General features: G+C 40.4%; 1 protein-coding gene across 2 annotated transcripts in view; it reads right to left on the bottom strand.

Moving 5' to 3' along the window:
- Window positions 1–14,927, bottom strand: part of Sytbeta (Synaptotagmin beta) — a 284,485-nt gene that overhangs the window by 149,660 nt on the left and 119,898 nt on the right. Inside the window, exon 1 of one of the 2 annotated variants that reach the window (XM_083119245.1) lies at window positions 14,833–14,879. The exons of the other annotated variant lie outside the window; for it this stretch is intronic. The gene's annotated coding sequence lies outside the window, so the exon portion shown is untranslated. Of the gene's footprint in view, window positions 1–14,832; window positions 14,880–14,927 lie in introns of those variants that run through there. 2 annotated transcript variants of the gene reach the window in all.

The following is a 14,927-nucleotide window of genomic DNA, read 5'->3' on the forward strand; positions in this document are numbered from 1 at the left end:
TTCAGTCTCGTTCGGGACGCAGTAGAGAGCAAATGTGTGCGTGACTACTCCCGCTGCGAGTTCCGTGAGTCAGCCTTGCTTACGCGACTAGCGTTCGTCTTGTTGAAAATTAAGTGAGTAAAATGGTTCTGAAACGCGTGAATACGTTGAAATTGAACTTTCAAACAGTAACACGGAAACCGACTACATTGGATCTTCACCGATGGATCAGCGAGACTTTGAAAGTTACTCCAGGGCAGGTACTAAGTATTAAAATCGACATTTATCATAAGTGCGTATATTTAAAACTGTTATCGAAAGTACTGTGTGAGAAATTGTTATTCAAGTCTGGTGGTATCTACAAATATACTGATGTTGACGATGATTACGAAATAGAAGTGACTTGTGCAGATCGCGATTATGTGACTGTGAGAATACATGTTGTACCAATCGAACTAAGTGACGACCAAATACGACCAGTGTTAGCAAAATTCGGGACGATAATCTCACCACTGGTAGACGAGAAGTATTCCGATCATATACATTACGATAAGTGGATCACGTTATTGGGTTACCTATAATGGACAGGAAAAAACGTGCGCCATTTGCGATTCCCCATCACACTACGCTAATAGCTGTAATGAGCGTCGCCCTAGGGACACCAGAGCAACCGCGACGTTATCCAGTTTCGCGACAGCACAAAGGGCGAATCTGGTTAGGACTACCGTCTGCCAACTATCAGTTAGTGACCGAGAACCGAAGTATCAACCCTCTGTCCTCTTACTCCCCAGGGCCGAGAATAGCGACACCAACGACCCCCCCCGACAAAGTCTCTCCAGACCGCCAATGAGTCAAATTAAAAAGATGACCTTGTGCAACCAGATCTGCAGTGTTCTACAGGGACAAAGAAAGGAATAGAAAATGAAGATGCGCCATCTACATCCCCAACCCCTATTGAACAACCTTTGGAGGTTTCCCCCAATTTGACAGGCTCTTTAATTTTGCCTTAGAATATCTGTTAGGAAGATAAAAGAAACTAACGAAGTAGGCGTAGGGATGTGACGACCTCATCGCCCGGTGACGTGTTCACTGCAGTTAGTCAACCAACGGAGTGAAATGGGCAACATTTTGTTCTGTTGGGATTTACAGAGCTGTTCTGTCATGGCTCTATGAGTGTCCCACAATCAGCAGAAGTGGGGTATGGCTGGTGGACTACAATGTGATCCTCCCAGCTAGATCCGAGGGATACGCTGACCAACGACAGGTGCGGTCCACCATTCATATTGGGGGTTAGGCGTAGAGCTGACAACTCTGCACTGTAAAAAGACATGTCAAGAAACAGCAACATGAGGCCATGGATGTTCCCAAAGTAAAATATTTCGGAGGTAAAATAGTCCCCCATTCGGATCTCCGGGTGGGGACTACTTTGGGAGGTCCCTGGACTAAGGATAAGATCTACATTAGGAATAAGGATATTAAATTAGGCACCTAGAATGTTGTGAGCCTTTACCGGCCTGGGGCATTTCAGTGTACAGTTAATGAGATAGTTAAGTATAAATTAGATGTAGTAGCTGTCCAGGAAGTTAGGTGGCCAGGAGAAGGGAATTGTAAAATTAAAAATTCTACTTTTTTCTATGGTGGTACTGAAAATCATAATTTTGGAACAGGCTTTTTCATAAATAATAGAATTATCTCGGCTCTTCAAACAGTAGAATTTATTAATGATAGGATATCATATGCAGTTTTACAGGGTAGGTGGTGTAAAATTATTTTAATAAACATACATGCACCAACGGAAGATAAAGATGATAATACTAAAGATGATTTTTATGCAGAGTTAGAACAGGTCTTTGATAAATTTTCTCAGTATGATATGAAAATTGTGTTAGGTGACTGTAATGCACAGATTGGCATTTAAACCCACGATTGGTAAAGAAAGTCTTCATGAATTAAGTAATGATAATGGTATAAGATTGATTACTTTTGCAACCTCAAAGAATTTAATTGTGAAAAGTACCACTTTTAAACATAAAGATATCCATAAATATACCTGGTCTTCTCCAGATGGTAAAACTCATAATCAGATAGATCATATTCTCATTGATAAGAGAAGGCATACTAGTATAATTGACGTTCGTACACATAGAGGTGCTGACTGTGCCAGTGACCATTATTTAGTAATTGCTAAATTAAGAGAAAGACTCGCAGTGATAAATCATAAGCAACAAAATCTAAAAGTTATAAAAATTAATACAGGAAAATTTGTTGATGAAAGAATTAAGAAAGATTACCAAATTAGACTGTCAAATAGATTTGATGTTTTGCAGGATTTAAATGATGATGAAAATATAAATGAAACAGACGTAAATAAGAATTGGGAGCACATACGTAATGCAATAGAATCAGCAGCTAAAGAAAGTATAGGATACCATAAACCAAGAAAAAGTAAGCCATGGTTTGATAATGAATGTCATAAACTAATAGAAATAAGAAATCAGGGTACTATTATCGTATGAGGGAAACACCTACGAATCTCATATTTCGGACTTCTTTACATTGCTAACGTGTTATTTTCGAATGTGGAACATTTCCTAAAGTGAAATAATGCTTATCAATGTCTATTTCTTAGATTTACGAGTACTTACTGTTACTTGTTGTTTCGAATCTGTAACACTTTATGGCCGTGATAGCGTACTGGTTTAGGGGGCGTTCTGAGAGTGTTTTGTCGATTTATGCAGTGTTGCAACCTCGTTCACCTGAAAATATCTACTATCGTGCCCGGATTTGAAATTATGATTTCTTCTTCTGAAAAATCTATTGTCATTCTATGGAATAGAGAACGAAAGACTTAGGAAGACGCCTAGACTTCAACTAGCCGATATATGAACGCACATAAACACATGCAGGAATATTGGTTCTGTAAGACCAACGTGTGTAGTTTTGACTAGTGGACGTAATTATTTCACTGATAGGTTTGATTCAACACGATATAACACTCAACACATAATACTTACTCCGTTCAATTTACACTCATTATAATACACAGTATATACGCATATATAACCTGGCTCATCTATCTCTTGAGAAGGAAATCGTGTGGACAGAGCAAGGCAGTACATGTTGCTACGAAGGCTGGTAACTGCAGTCGCTTTGCCCCCTCCACGCAATCCCGTTCCTCCTCATTGGTGAAGCATCTCGCGTCACTACTTCCGCAAAGGCTGGTTTTCGTTCGCTTGCTCCAGAGATAACCGAGACAGGGTGTAGTACTTTGCAGGCTACAGTAAAGCAAGTTATTGAATATTCTTTTTTTGTTATTGCTCTTGAAAATTTTTAGTTTCAATACTGTTCAGAATTTTAATGACTAGAGCCCGGAAGTTTGGCAAAATGCCTCTTTTTATCTACTGCATATATTGATACAATTTTTCCGGATATACGTTTCTTATGTTGTTTCGAATGTTTTGGAAGCATTTTCATTTTGCCTGTTTTGCCTATATGGGACCCCACTGCCTATTTTTAATTATAATGCCTTTTTTTTTTGCCTTTTTCAATAAAATTTGACATTTTTAAAAAAAAATGTGTATATAAATTATTTTTCTCCCAAAAAACGTTGTTGGCATTTATTTTTCTTCCGTTTATTATGTGAATAATTTTCGCCTTATTTAAGTAATATTGAACTCACGCATGTTTCAACATTGCTGAAGGAGAAAAGTGTGAGAAAAAAGTATTTCATGCTGAGTCAGGTTATTGCCTTTCGGTTAACATTTCTTGCGCATGATTGACTGCTGAAGTGGACAGGTTGATTTCGAACAGAAAGAAAATATTTCTGAAATCTCCCTCTCGAACCCGAAAATTTCAGGAAGTTGCGATTGAGCTTAGTTTACCTCAGCAACCAGTCTTGACGAGATAGGGAACCTGGATATCAGCAGCTATATATTATGCTAACAACCTTCAAAAAATCAGTGAGGTGATCGATGCTCTTCCAGAAAATGAAGCGGCTTCAATTCGTGAATTGAAAAAACTCCTGTGCTATTCAAGCTTACTTTTGCACATTATGGTGCATTGCCAGAGACAATTACAATTATAGCACCCATGAATATCTTCGAGGAATATATGCAGCAGATGATGGAAGTGCCAGGAGAAAAGGGGTGAGCTGTTGCGGAAAAGTGCTAACGGGTAGTGAGTGCAAATGAGGACTTGAAACAATTGAAAACAATTTGTGATATTCTAAAAGGTGAAAATGCTGTTACCAAAATGAGTCCAGCTACATTAGCTTGTTATATGTATGCTCCAATAACTTCTGTCGAAGTAGAAAGATCATTTTCTATTATGAAAATCATTCTCTCTGACAGACGACTATCAATGAATGTTTAGAACTTAAAAAGGACCTTGTAGTTATGTGCAATCAAGACGGAGAAAATTGAAATGCTCTTCCCAATTTAGATTTTAACATTTTGCCAGAAATTATAGATAAAAGTAAGCGACTTCTAAATGTGCCTTTTTTCGGTTTATTTTGCCTTTTTTCATTTTTAGTGCCTATTTACCACATTATAAATGCCTTTTTGCCTGCCTATTTTAAAGAAAATAAATGCCTGAACTTCCGGGCTCTATTAATGACATTTTAACACGCTCCAACTGAAAGGATATCTAACAGCTGGCTAGCGAAAATTTGATTTCTGGGTCGCCAATGGACTAGTTTATGTTACTACGGAGGCGCGATCCGCTCACTGTTGCCAGTCATTTTTATCAATAACACTAGGGAACAGCCATTTTGTGTCCTTCTAGCGAATATAAAACAGGCATGCTGATTTCGCATTTCCCACTCATTTCTCTCCACCACGTGTCATTTTCGAGATACACGTGACGTCATGATATAATATGAGTAATTGGTACACCGCTGCATTCCACTTCTCTTGTAATCTAGCAACACTGCAAACTTTTTGTGTGCAAAAACATCATGTACGAGGGTCACTATTTATATTTTGAGCCTAACAATGAAAAAACAGGAATTTGGCATTGAAAACTGCTTTATTGTTTTTCGAAGTATTCTCCTTTATGGTCAATACACTTTTGCATTCGTTCGAACCATTTTTCAAAGCAGTTTTTCCAATCTTCTTGAGACACCTCCATAATATGGTTTTTGAACGCTTCAACGAAAATCGTTGTCCACGTAATTTATTCTTGACATTCGGGAACAAGAAGTCGTCATTGGGTGCCAAATCAAGACTGTACGGCAGATGACCCATCAATTCGATTTTTTGACTGTTCATAAAGTCGCTTGTTAGACGAGATGTGTGACAGTTGGCATTGTCTTGATGAAGAATGATCCGACGGCGTTTGTTTGTTTTCCGTATTTGACCGAAGACCTCTGGCAAACAAATTGTTGTGCACCATTCAGAGTTGACCGTTCTACGTTCCTCTAAAGGCACAGTTGCCACATGACCAGTTTTCCTTCGAGCGCGAACAAATTTTGTTGGATTGGGTTCATCTTGAAACACCCATACAGTCGACTGCTGTTTACGTTCCGGCTCATACGCGTATGCATATATCCATGATTCGTCACCTGTTACAATCTTATATACGTCTTTTGAAGCACCACGATTGTATTTATTGAACATTTGTTTGCACCAATTGACGCGAGCGTCTTTTTGAGTTTTTGTCAAATTGTGTGGGATCCAACGAGAACATACCTTTCTCACAGCTAAATGATCATGTAATATTTTATATATGCTGGTGGAACTAATGCCTATGGTTGCCTCAATCTCACAGTATGTCACATGACGATCTTGCAGTATTAGGTTTTGCACAGCATCAATGTTTTCTTGAAAAACAACTGATTTTGGACGACCTTCGCGAATCTCGTCGGTGAGCGAATGGCGGCCACGAGTAAATTCGTTATACCAGCGTTTTACAGTGGCAAAGGATGGGGCTTCATCGCCAAATGTGGAAGTAAGTTAATCGATGCACTCTTGTCTTGATAATCCACGTCAAAAATCGTAAAAAATCATCGCACGAAAATGTTCACAAGTTAATTCCATTTTATTGTTGTCGCGCAATCTCCAAGGCAACATAAACAACACAAATCAAGCTATTGACAAAACATTTGAAGTACGTTATGGTCAATAATGCCAGAAGATTCCGTGCAAACGGCAAATCGCGCCTAACTTCAATCAGTGTTGCCAAGGCTCAAAATATAAATAGTGGCCCTCGTATACCTTCATTCGTCTCTTGTGTGTTGGTATGTGAGATTTATTGTAACGCTGTTTGCTACGATATTAATATACAGAATATATATATCGTAATAAATAACCATGTAGCTTACAGCGTTTGATTTGTGCAGTGATAAAGGGGACTGTGCTGTGATAAACTATGTCGACTGATAGAACCCCTTAGCTGTGTATATCATCCTAACACATTCTGACTAAGGCACTCCACAATTAGCTACACCGTAAAAACATCACAGATTGTGTAAAGATTGTGTACCGACTGTATTTTGGTTGTCTCTGGGATGTCAAGAGACCACGTGACTATTATTTTTGCCGCACTGTAATGCGTGTATATTCCTCGAAGAATAAAAGTGAACCATTCACGGATAGCCCCACGAACCATTATGCACGGTAGCTGACGGATAGCCCCACGAACCATTTCCGAGAAGGTTAGGTTAGGCAAGCATAGTGAAAAAAAGGGGTTGGAAACACTGACAGGGACTTACGTCATCAAACGTACGCAGCATGCAGTTCACGTAGCGAAAGAAATGGCAATTGTTCGTCGGTGAGATATTTCTCTTGAAAAATACATGATTTCCGGGTCAAATATATTCCACGATGAAAGAAAATACCTCGACGAACGTTGGAAAACCTGCAGAAACTCAATCCCGTAAGTAGTTTCTCCTGTAAAAATGAAGAAATGTGTTTCCGATATACGGAACTGTTACCATGGAAATTAAACATGCTCGGAGGAATAATTTTGTTGTGGGTAGTCTCGTGACTACGTATTCTTATTTGTAAACATTGTTTAATATCACCAAGAAACCATAGTATACACATTCTGCCAACAATGCTAGGTTTAAAGGTCGTGTAACAGAATTTTATTATATAAGAGGACCAAAGTTTAATTAGTGTTAATACTTCGATATACTCAGCCATTTTTTTTTATGCCGACAAGAGGGGAAATTGTAACGACCGCCATGTTAGGCAGATTTCAGTTGTATATTGGCAAGATATATGATCCAACCCCAAATAATTAGTTCTACCCAAAGACAAGGACGCTCTGAAATTGTACGAGTACATTTTCTTAAATTTCCAAAATGAAATTATCAGTGTTGCTTTTAATACAGTTAAAATACTCAATTTCATTTGAAAAACATTATTGGGAACTTGTGGAAAGTTAAAAGAAAAAAATCAGTGCTGTGTGTGGGGTAGTGATATTGTCGTCGCCTTATAATCAAGGGGTACCAGGTTCGATATCCGGTGGAGGCGCAGAAGTTCGGATCCCACAGTTTTCTCTAAACATTGGTACAGTACAACCTTCTACTAAACTCGGAGAACACCTTGTGGAGTCCTGGTTGTGAGTATTCATATGGGATGATTAAAAACATTTTAAATATTAAGTAGTGTCCCTTTATCCATAATTATAATTGAGTGGATCACTAAATATTTTTCAATGTTACCAAACAAATTAGGAATTGATGATCCAAGTATTTTCATTACAGACGGACCGGACTGACATAATATTACACATGTTGCATATGAATGTCCGTCCCCTCGTGGCTCTGAATACCTTCATAACCATTTGAAATTATTAACATAACTGTATTTGCAAAGGTAAAATTTTGATCACCTGGGCTACATGTACGATTTGTGCTGGTGGATACAAAATTAATTCTAGCCAATTGTTTTCTTTACGAAAATGAATATTCCTCTTTTGTTATATTGACAATAGATTTGATTATCAAAATTTGGATACACAATTTTCTATATTTATAAACTACGTTACGTAAACAATTACAATCAACATAATCAAGTACATGACAGATTCATTTCTTGCCCGTTTGAATTTTCATTTCTGTAACTGGGCCTCCTCGATGGCGCAGTGGTAGCGTCCTCGTCTTGTAATCAAAGGGTCCCGGGTTCGATACTCCACTGGAAGCACATAGTGGTTCGGATCTCACTTTAAACTGTAGCTCCAATCCCGATTAGCATTACTGTGCATAATGTGGACTTAAAACACCAACTTAATCAATCAGTCACATCATTTATTTCTGTAACCTTGCACATTTGAAAGATTAAATGTGGTAAACAAATGTAAGTTTGGAGGGCTTGGGGGGGTTAAATGAACGATGTGGGATAACAATTTAGCCAAATTTCAATATTCAATTTTCTCTATATCGATTAATGGAGTAGCTTAAATCCAGTAACCTACAAACCTAGGAAATTTTCAACTTCAACGTAAGAACGGTTCAAACTATAACACTAGACCCACGATACCATGACAGACATACTGAGCTAGGTGAGGGCGGGGGGGCGAGGTTAAACGGTGGGTGCGGTGCATGAACTGTCAAGTATCCTTGTTGAGGAGACTTGAAGAAGGTGCCATGCAGTCTCAGTTCTATCACGGGCGGGGGGAGGGCAGCGGACGGCGAGGCAAGGGTTCCGACCATTAGGCAAATCGCATCGCATTGCTTTCCATGCATGATGCATGTTGCATTGCAATCGATTTAGGATTTGCCGCCGCAGGTTGGACTTGGGTCTATTAATATCAAGGTCCATGGTTAAACGTAAAGGTTAAAGATTAAAATACTTATCGAATCATGGTTCCCAAAACAGTAGTTTGATTTGTTCACAAATAAATTAGAACGTCTCGAGCATTAGAATCAGTATGTGGAGGGTTTTGAAGTGGTGGGTAGATACTGTGTTTCTTAGAAACAACATCAATCCCTAAATATATAATGTACAGAAACTAAATGCTCGTTTCATGATACTGTTAGCAGAGAAAAATCTAATATGAAAAACTTCATCACAAAATTACATGCGTGGAACATGTCATTCCCATTTCAAGGTCTTTGAATCACATGTTACCTTTTCTTGAGGAATCCTACGCTAAACAGGATTTTTCGTAGCAAGAATGAATTAATGAATTAAATTTTTTGGGTGATTCGGCACTTGAGGCCATTTTGCAGTCTTCAATATATTCGGGGAAATGTCCTCTTACCTAAAATTGTGGCGAGAAACGCCAAGCACCAATGGTGGGTTTAATAGTTGTTAAAAACTTGTTCCCCGTTTCCGCATTCCACTCTTCCTGCCAAGTGTTAAGAAGGCTACGACGAAACACATTCTGCATGTCGCTAGCTGGCAGCAAGTGGACGAGAACGTCGACATCTGCATCAGCAGACTTGGCGGCAGCATCAGCTGCTTCGTTCCCCTGTATGCCCACGTGCCTAGGGACCCAACAGATGCGGACATCAGCATTGGCAGATAAAGACACGAGCCGTCTGAAGATTCGTTGTACTACTGGATGCCGGAAATTCGGCGAGTCCAGAGTCTGCAACACGCTGGTCACTGTACACAAGGACTTTCTTCAGACCATTGGCGTACAACTCTGCCGTATAGATGGAACAGGCAGGATGTAGAGAGTAACTGGAACTTTGTCTTGGACCCATCCGTATAGAACACATTAAAATTGGGGTGCTCCTCACGAAGTTCTAAGAACTGCTGCTGGTATTCGACGATTGATGTTTCTGCCTTTGGAAAGGCAGTCAGAAAAAATCGATAGAAGGTGCAGGAAACTCTAAGGTCGGGAGAGGCGGATTGAGTGGAGAGACGCCGGGAAGATCACTGTCAACACCAAGTGCTGACAGGATCTCGTCTGCACGAACACCAAAGGGTCTATTGGCAATAGGTCGGAGCTGATACCTTGCCAGCCTGCTCTCGTCTGATACGGTATAATATGAAGGATGTGAGGGCATCGAGCGAAGATGAAGTTCACTACCAGCCGCTGTCCTCGCAGAGACAGCGACAGCTCTGATGCCTCTACATACAAAACTGGCAACCGGACTGATACGGAAAGCACCACAACACACACGAATACCAGCATGGTGGACGGTGTCTAGGATGCGAAGCCTATATGGGCGGGCAGACGAATAGACTAATATTGAATCTCATATTATATTTTGTTTGGAAGTTACGGTAAATTTCAGCATCCGTAATCGAGCTTCGACCTGATAATTGAACGTACAGGCGGAGTAGTACCGTCCTATCAGCACCCCAAGAAGTATGATATAAAACGCGTCAAAGGTTGTGAACTCGAAGACAAGAGAACTTTAAGTGGAGAAGAAGTAACCATGTTAATTTCTTATCGAAAGTAAGGCCCAGAAAGCGGACCTCATTCACGAAGCGCAGGGGAGATTTCCTCCCATGTACAGGTCAGGGTCAAGATGGCAGGTACGCTGACGACAAAAGTGGACACACACGGATTTCTCGGATGAGAAGGTGAAACCAGTTTTGGATGACCACTCAACCAAACGGTTTATCGTCAGTTGGAGTTGACGAGAAGCTGACGTGAGATTCCGTGAGCGACAAAAGATAGATAGGTTGTCTACATAGAGAAGACCATATACAGAGGCGAATATGTTGGTCATAACACTGTTCACCGCTATGGCAAACAGAGTCACATTCAACACGCTGCCCTGCGGGATGACGTAATCTTGTAGATGAGGAGTAGAAAAGAACTTACCAACACGTACGCGGAAGTATCGGTCACTTAGGAAATTTAGGATAAAGTACGCCATGTGGTCACGAACACCCCACGAGCGGATCTGCTTCAGAATACCAAAGTGCCACGTTGTGTCATAGGCTTTTTGAAGGTCGAAGAAAACAGCAATTAAGTGTTCCTTGTTTAAGAAAGTATCCTGAGTATGCGTTTCTAGCTGAACAAGATGATCCAGCGTAGAACGATTGGAGCGAAACCCACATTGAAAGTTATTAATAAGGGAGTTATCCTCCAAAACCCATGAGACGCGTGTTGACAATGCGCTCCATTAGCTTGCACACACAGCTAGTTAAGGCTGTCGGCCTGTAACTAGAAGCTGTGGTGCGTTCTTTGCCTGGGTTTAGGATAGGAACAATAATTGCCTCCTTCCAGGAAACGGCGAATAGATCTTCCAACCAAAGCCTGTTGAACACCTGGAGAAGGAAAAACTTAGCTCTACTGGGCAGATGACGAAGCATCTAAAAATGGATCGTGTCCACTCCAGGAGCTGTATTATTTGAATCTCGAAGAGCGTGATCGAAATCCCATTCAGTGAATGGAGAGTTGTACGCTCGGTATTCAGACTTCGAAAAACAATTTGCTATATCTCCAATTTCGGTGTACAACGTCCCGTCGTGCTCCAGAGCACTCAGAGAAGGGGATGCACCTCCCTGGATGCGACGTACTTTGGTCGAAACGGCTTTCGACGAAGCCTGCTTCGTCAGAAGAAGACACGTATTGGACCCAGCACGCCTTCTTACTGGCTCGAATGAGTCGACGGGCACGGGCCTTCTTAATGCGGAATTGCTCGAAATTTGCGGCAGTGTGGTTCCTATTGAATCGATCAAGGGTACGATTGCGGTCCTTGATGGCTGCACTGATCTCCGTAGTCCACCAGGGGACTGGGCGACGTCTTGCTGGTCCACTGGAATGTGGAATCGAGGCGTGTTCAGCATCAAGGACTCGTGACACGAAGATACCTAGGACGTCGATTGCTCGCAAATTAAACGCAAGATCGATTTCAAGGTCCACTGCACCCTCGAACGCACCCCAGTCAGCCCGACTGAGATGCCAGTGAGGGGGTTGTTCACGTGAGTGCTGAAGATGTTCGAAGGTGGAAAAGATAGGAAAGTGATCACTCCCACAGAGATCAGTGTGAACGCGCCAAGAGGTGGTAGGAGCAAGGCTGGGACTGCAAAAGGTCAAGTCCAATGCAGAGTATGTGGCTGAGGATAGACTGAAATATGTTGGAGTTCCATCATTCAGCAACGTTAAACCTGACGCCTCACAGAATTGATCTACTATTTGACCCCGGGGCTCTGTACGAACGGAGGTATACAAATGATGGTAAGAATTAAAATCGCCCAAAAGAACCACAGGAGAAGGAAGTTGTTCAAATACAGAAAGGAGGTCCTCAAGAGAGAATCGCCCCTCCCTTGTGATATATACACAACACAGAGATATTGGTTGTGGTAGATGGATCCATACGGAGTCAGCTTGGAGGGGGGTGGTGAGAAAGAATGGCGTTGAGTGGATGAAATCTCGAACATCGATTGCTATACCACCGTGTGCACGACGACTCTTAGGAAGCTTCTCGGTGCGGTAAAGCGTGTATCCGTTGAGAATCAATGATTCGTTCGGGCGAAAATGTGTCTCTTGGAGACACATCAGGGTCAAATTCGGATATTAAAATTTTTCAATTCCTCCAGAAGCGTGCGGAATCCGTCAAGGTTCCATTGGAGACAAGATGCCATGATGTAAAGTTTAGCGTGACCTTCTAAGGCGATATCCCTGTCACCTTTGTAAATTGATCATCCACGGCATCGTCTTTTATCATGTCCTCGTGTAAGTACATAGAAGGCGAAGGAGATGGGGAAGGGGGGCTGTTGCAGATGTTTTCAGCACCCACAGGGCAGTTTGGGCAGCTTTAAGCTGCGCTTTAATTCTCAGGGTGGTGGATGCAGCTTTGACTGGAGAGCTATCAATATTCAAGAATCGCCCCCAGCAACCAGCATTTACCTGATATCAGACTATTATGATATGAGGTAATAATTACTTTCATAGTCTCCTGCACTATTTTCCGTGACAACAATATAAAAGAAGTGACGATAGTATCAAAATCCCTATGACGGCCATTTTGAAAATTGTCCCTCACCCTTCTCCTATGGGGTATTTTCAGTGCCACCAACCTTCAAAATGTTCGATATGATATTACAAATTTATTGACCATTTTTTTTTTCACAAAAATGCACAAATCAAAAAATATCTTCATATTGGCCTGAATATACATGGTTAGGTCTTTTGTGTTTTTACCCCTGGAATTTATACAACCCATATATTCACATCCATGAAATAAGATAATTTAGTAACTAAAGTGTTGATAATTAACGATTACAGTTCAGACTTCAAAACTGAATCTGCTTGAACAGCAACATGCTATTATAAATAATCTTGAAAAACAGCGCCCCTTAAACATAGTCAAACAAGGTATTTCTCGCCATTAATACGCATTTAGAATGCTTTCATAGGCCTTATTGGCAGTTTTCCTTTCTTTTGACCAATAACAAAGATAACTCTTCAAACAGGACCAATCAAAGTTCATTTACACCGCTTGTGTCAAAATATACACTAATAAATCGGCCGCCATTTTGAAAATGTTCGCCATTGCTGACCAACAGGATATTTTAAATGCATCCAATCTTTAGAATATCATTGTTGATATTAAACTACATTCGAAGTTTCATGCTTCTATCACTGAAGTGCACGATTTTACACATATCCGCGGTACTATAACCTATTCACATGTTGATGTGTTATTAGACGCATACGTGAGTAAGTTAGGTAGATGCAGTTAGCATGTATGTATGTCCCGCAAGCCCCTAGTGTTTACGTGAAGTAGCCAAAGTATTACGTTTAACTCCATCAATAAATAATATTTTGTTTAAGCATGTTTTTTACTGTAGAAAACAGGTGCAATATGTTTCTGGGGTCGGGTACCCTATTCTACACCCTCGAATTTTGAATTTTTTTTTCTTTCATTATGAAGGTTATGTGATCCTATTTGTGAATAAAAAAACATTGGAGCGCGGAAAGAAGTATTTACGACTGTACAGCCGTTTAAAGTGGCGATTTTGTCGTTTGCAATTCTTGAGTCAAAATTTCCCACCGGTTCCCGGCTCCGCCCCTGGGGTAATTGACTTACCGCCCCCTACCGCTACCGCGGCCCCGCCTGTATCTATAGAGTCCCTTTTAAAGGCATGTTAGAAATTGGGCGAAGTCACCTGCCCCCAACACTATTTCTCACTGTTTTCCGCATTGAAGGCTAAAATTAAACCAAAGAAGGTAACTTACCTCTTTTTACCAAGGCCAGGTATTGAATTGTGGGTCGAAGTTCAATTTGTAAGTCCAAAAATGAAGTAACTCCTACGTTGAAAGTCCTTGTTGTCCTTTTCCACAGAATACCAACCTCCACTCCCTTCCCATCATAAAAATTAGAAGTCGCAAATTATCCCATCCCACAAGTCATTTAGAAAAAACAACCCTCCCCTTTACGGCATGCAGTTGCCAAAAAATATTATTATTTCCAATTTCTTAAGTTGCATAAATGAAATCGAATGTCTGAAATGTCCAATCCGCCAATATATCACACAAAGAACATATCGCAATTGCAAATGTTCCTATTGCACAAGTCAATCATAAGAAGAAAAAGAAAAAAATCAGACGTGCGCCTGTGACATAAATCGATCATCCGAAATCTTCAGACTTGCGCCTGTGACATGAATGCATCATTCAAAGATACCTTGTGCATCATTCGCCATCATAAAGTTGTGAAAAACCTTTTTGACGTTACGCAAGGAATTTTAATTTAATGAAAAACGTAAGTTTCGTAGCACGTAGATCTAAAAAATTACTTTCCGCGCTATTTAGAAACATCGTTTATTATGAAGAACTAATTTTTGTAACGAGAATATTTGAAATGTGCGAAAAATCGAGGGTGTAGAAAAGGGTACCCGAGCCTGTTTCTGATTTGGCATATCCATTTTACCGATTTTAAAAGTATTACTAAAGATTAAAAATAAATGTATGAATTGTTTGAACTAATTTAATTACCTGTTAACTGGTGGGAATTTCTGAACGCTTCTTTCCATCAATACTAAGTAATTTGTGTTCATTTCTTGAAACGGTACATTCAACAATGCCGGGCG

This window comes from Lepisma saccharinum, chromosome 3 (genome assembly GCF_977018435.1).
Source record: "Lepisma saccharinum chromosome 3, izLepSacc3.1, whole genome shotgun sequence".
Lineage (NCBI taxonomy): Eukaryota > Metazoa > Arthropoda > Insecta > Zygentoma > Lepismatidae > Lepisma > Lepisma saccharinum.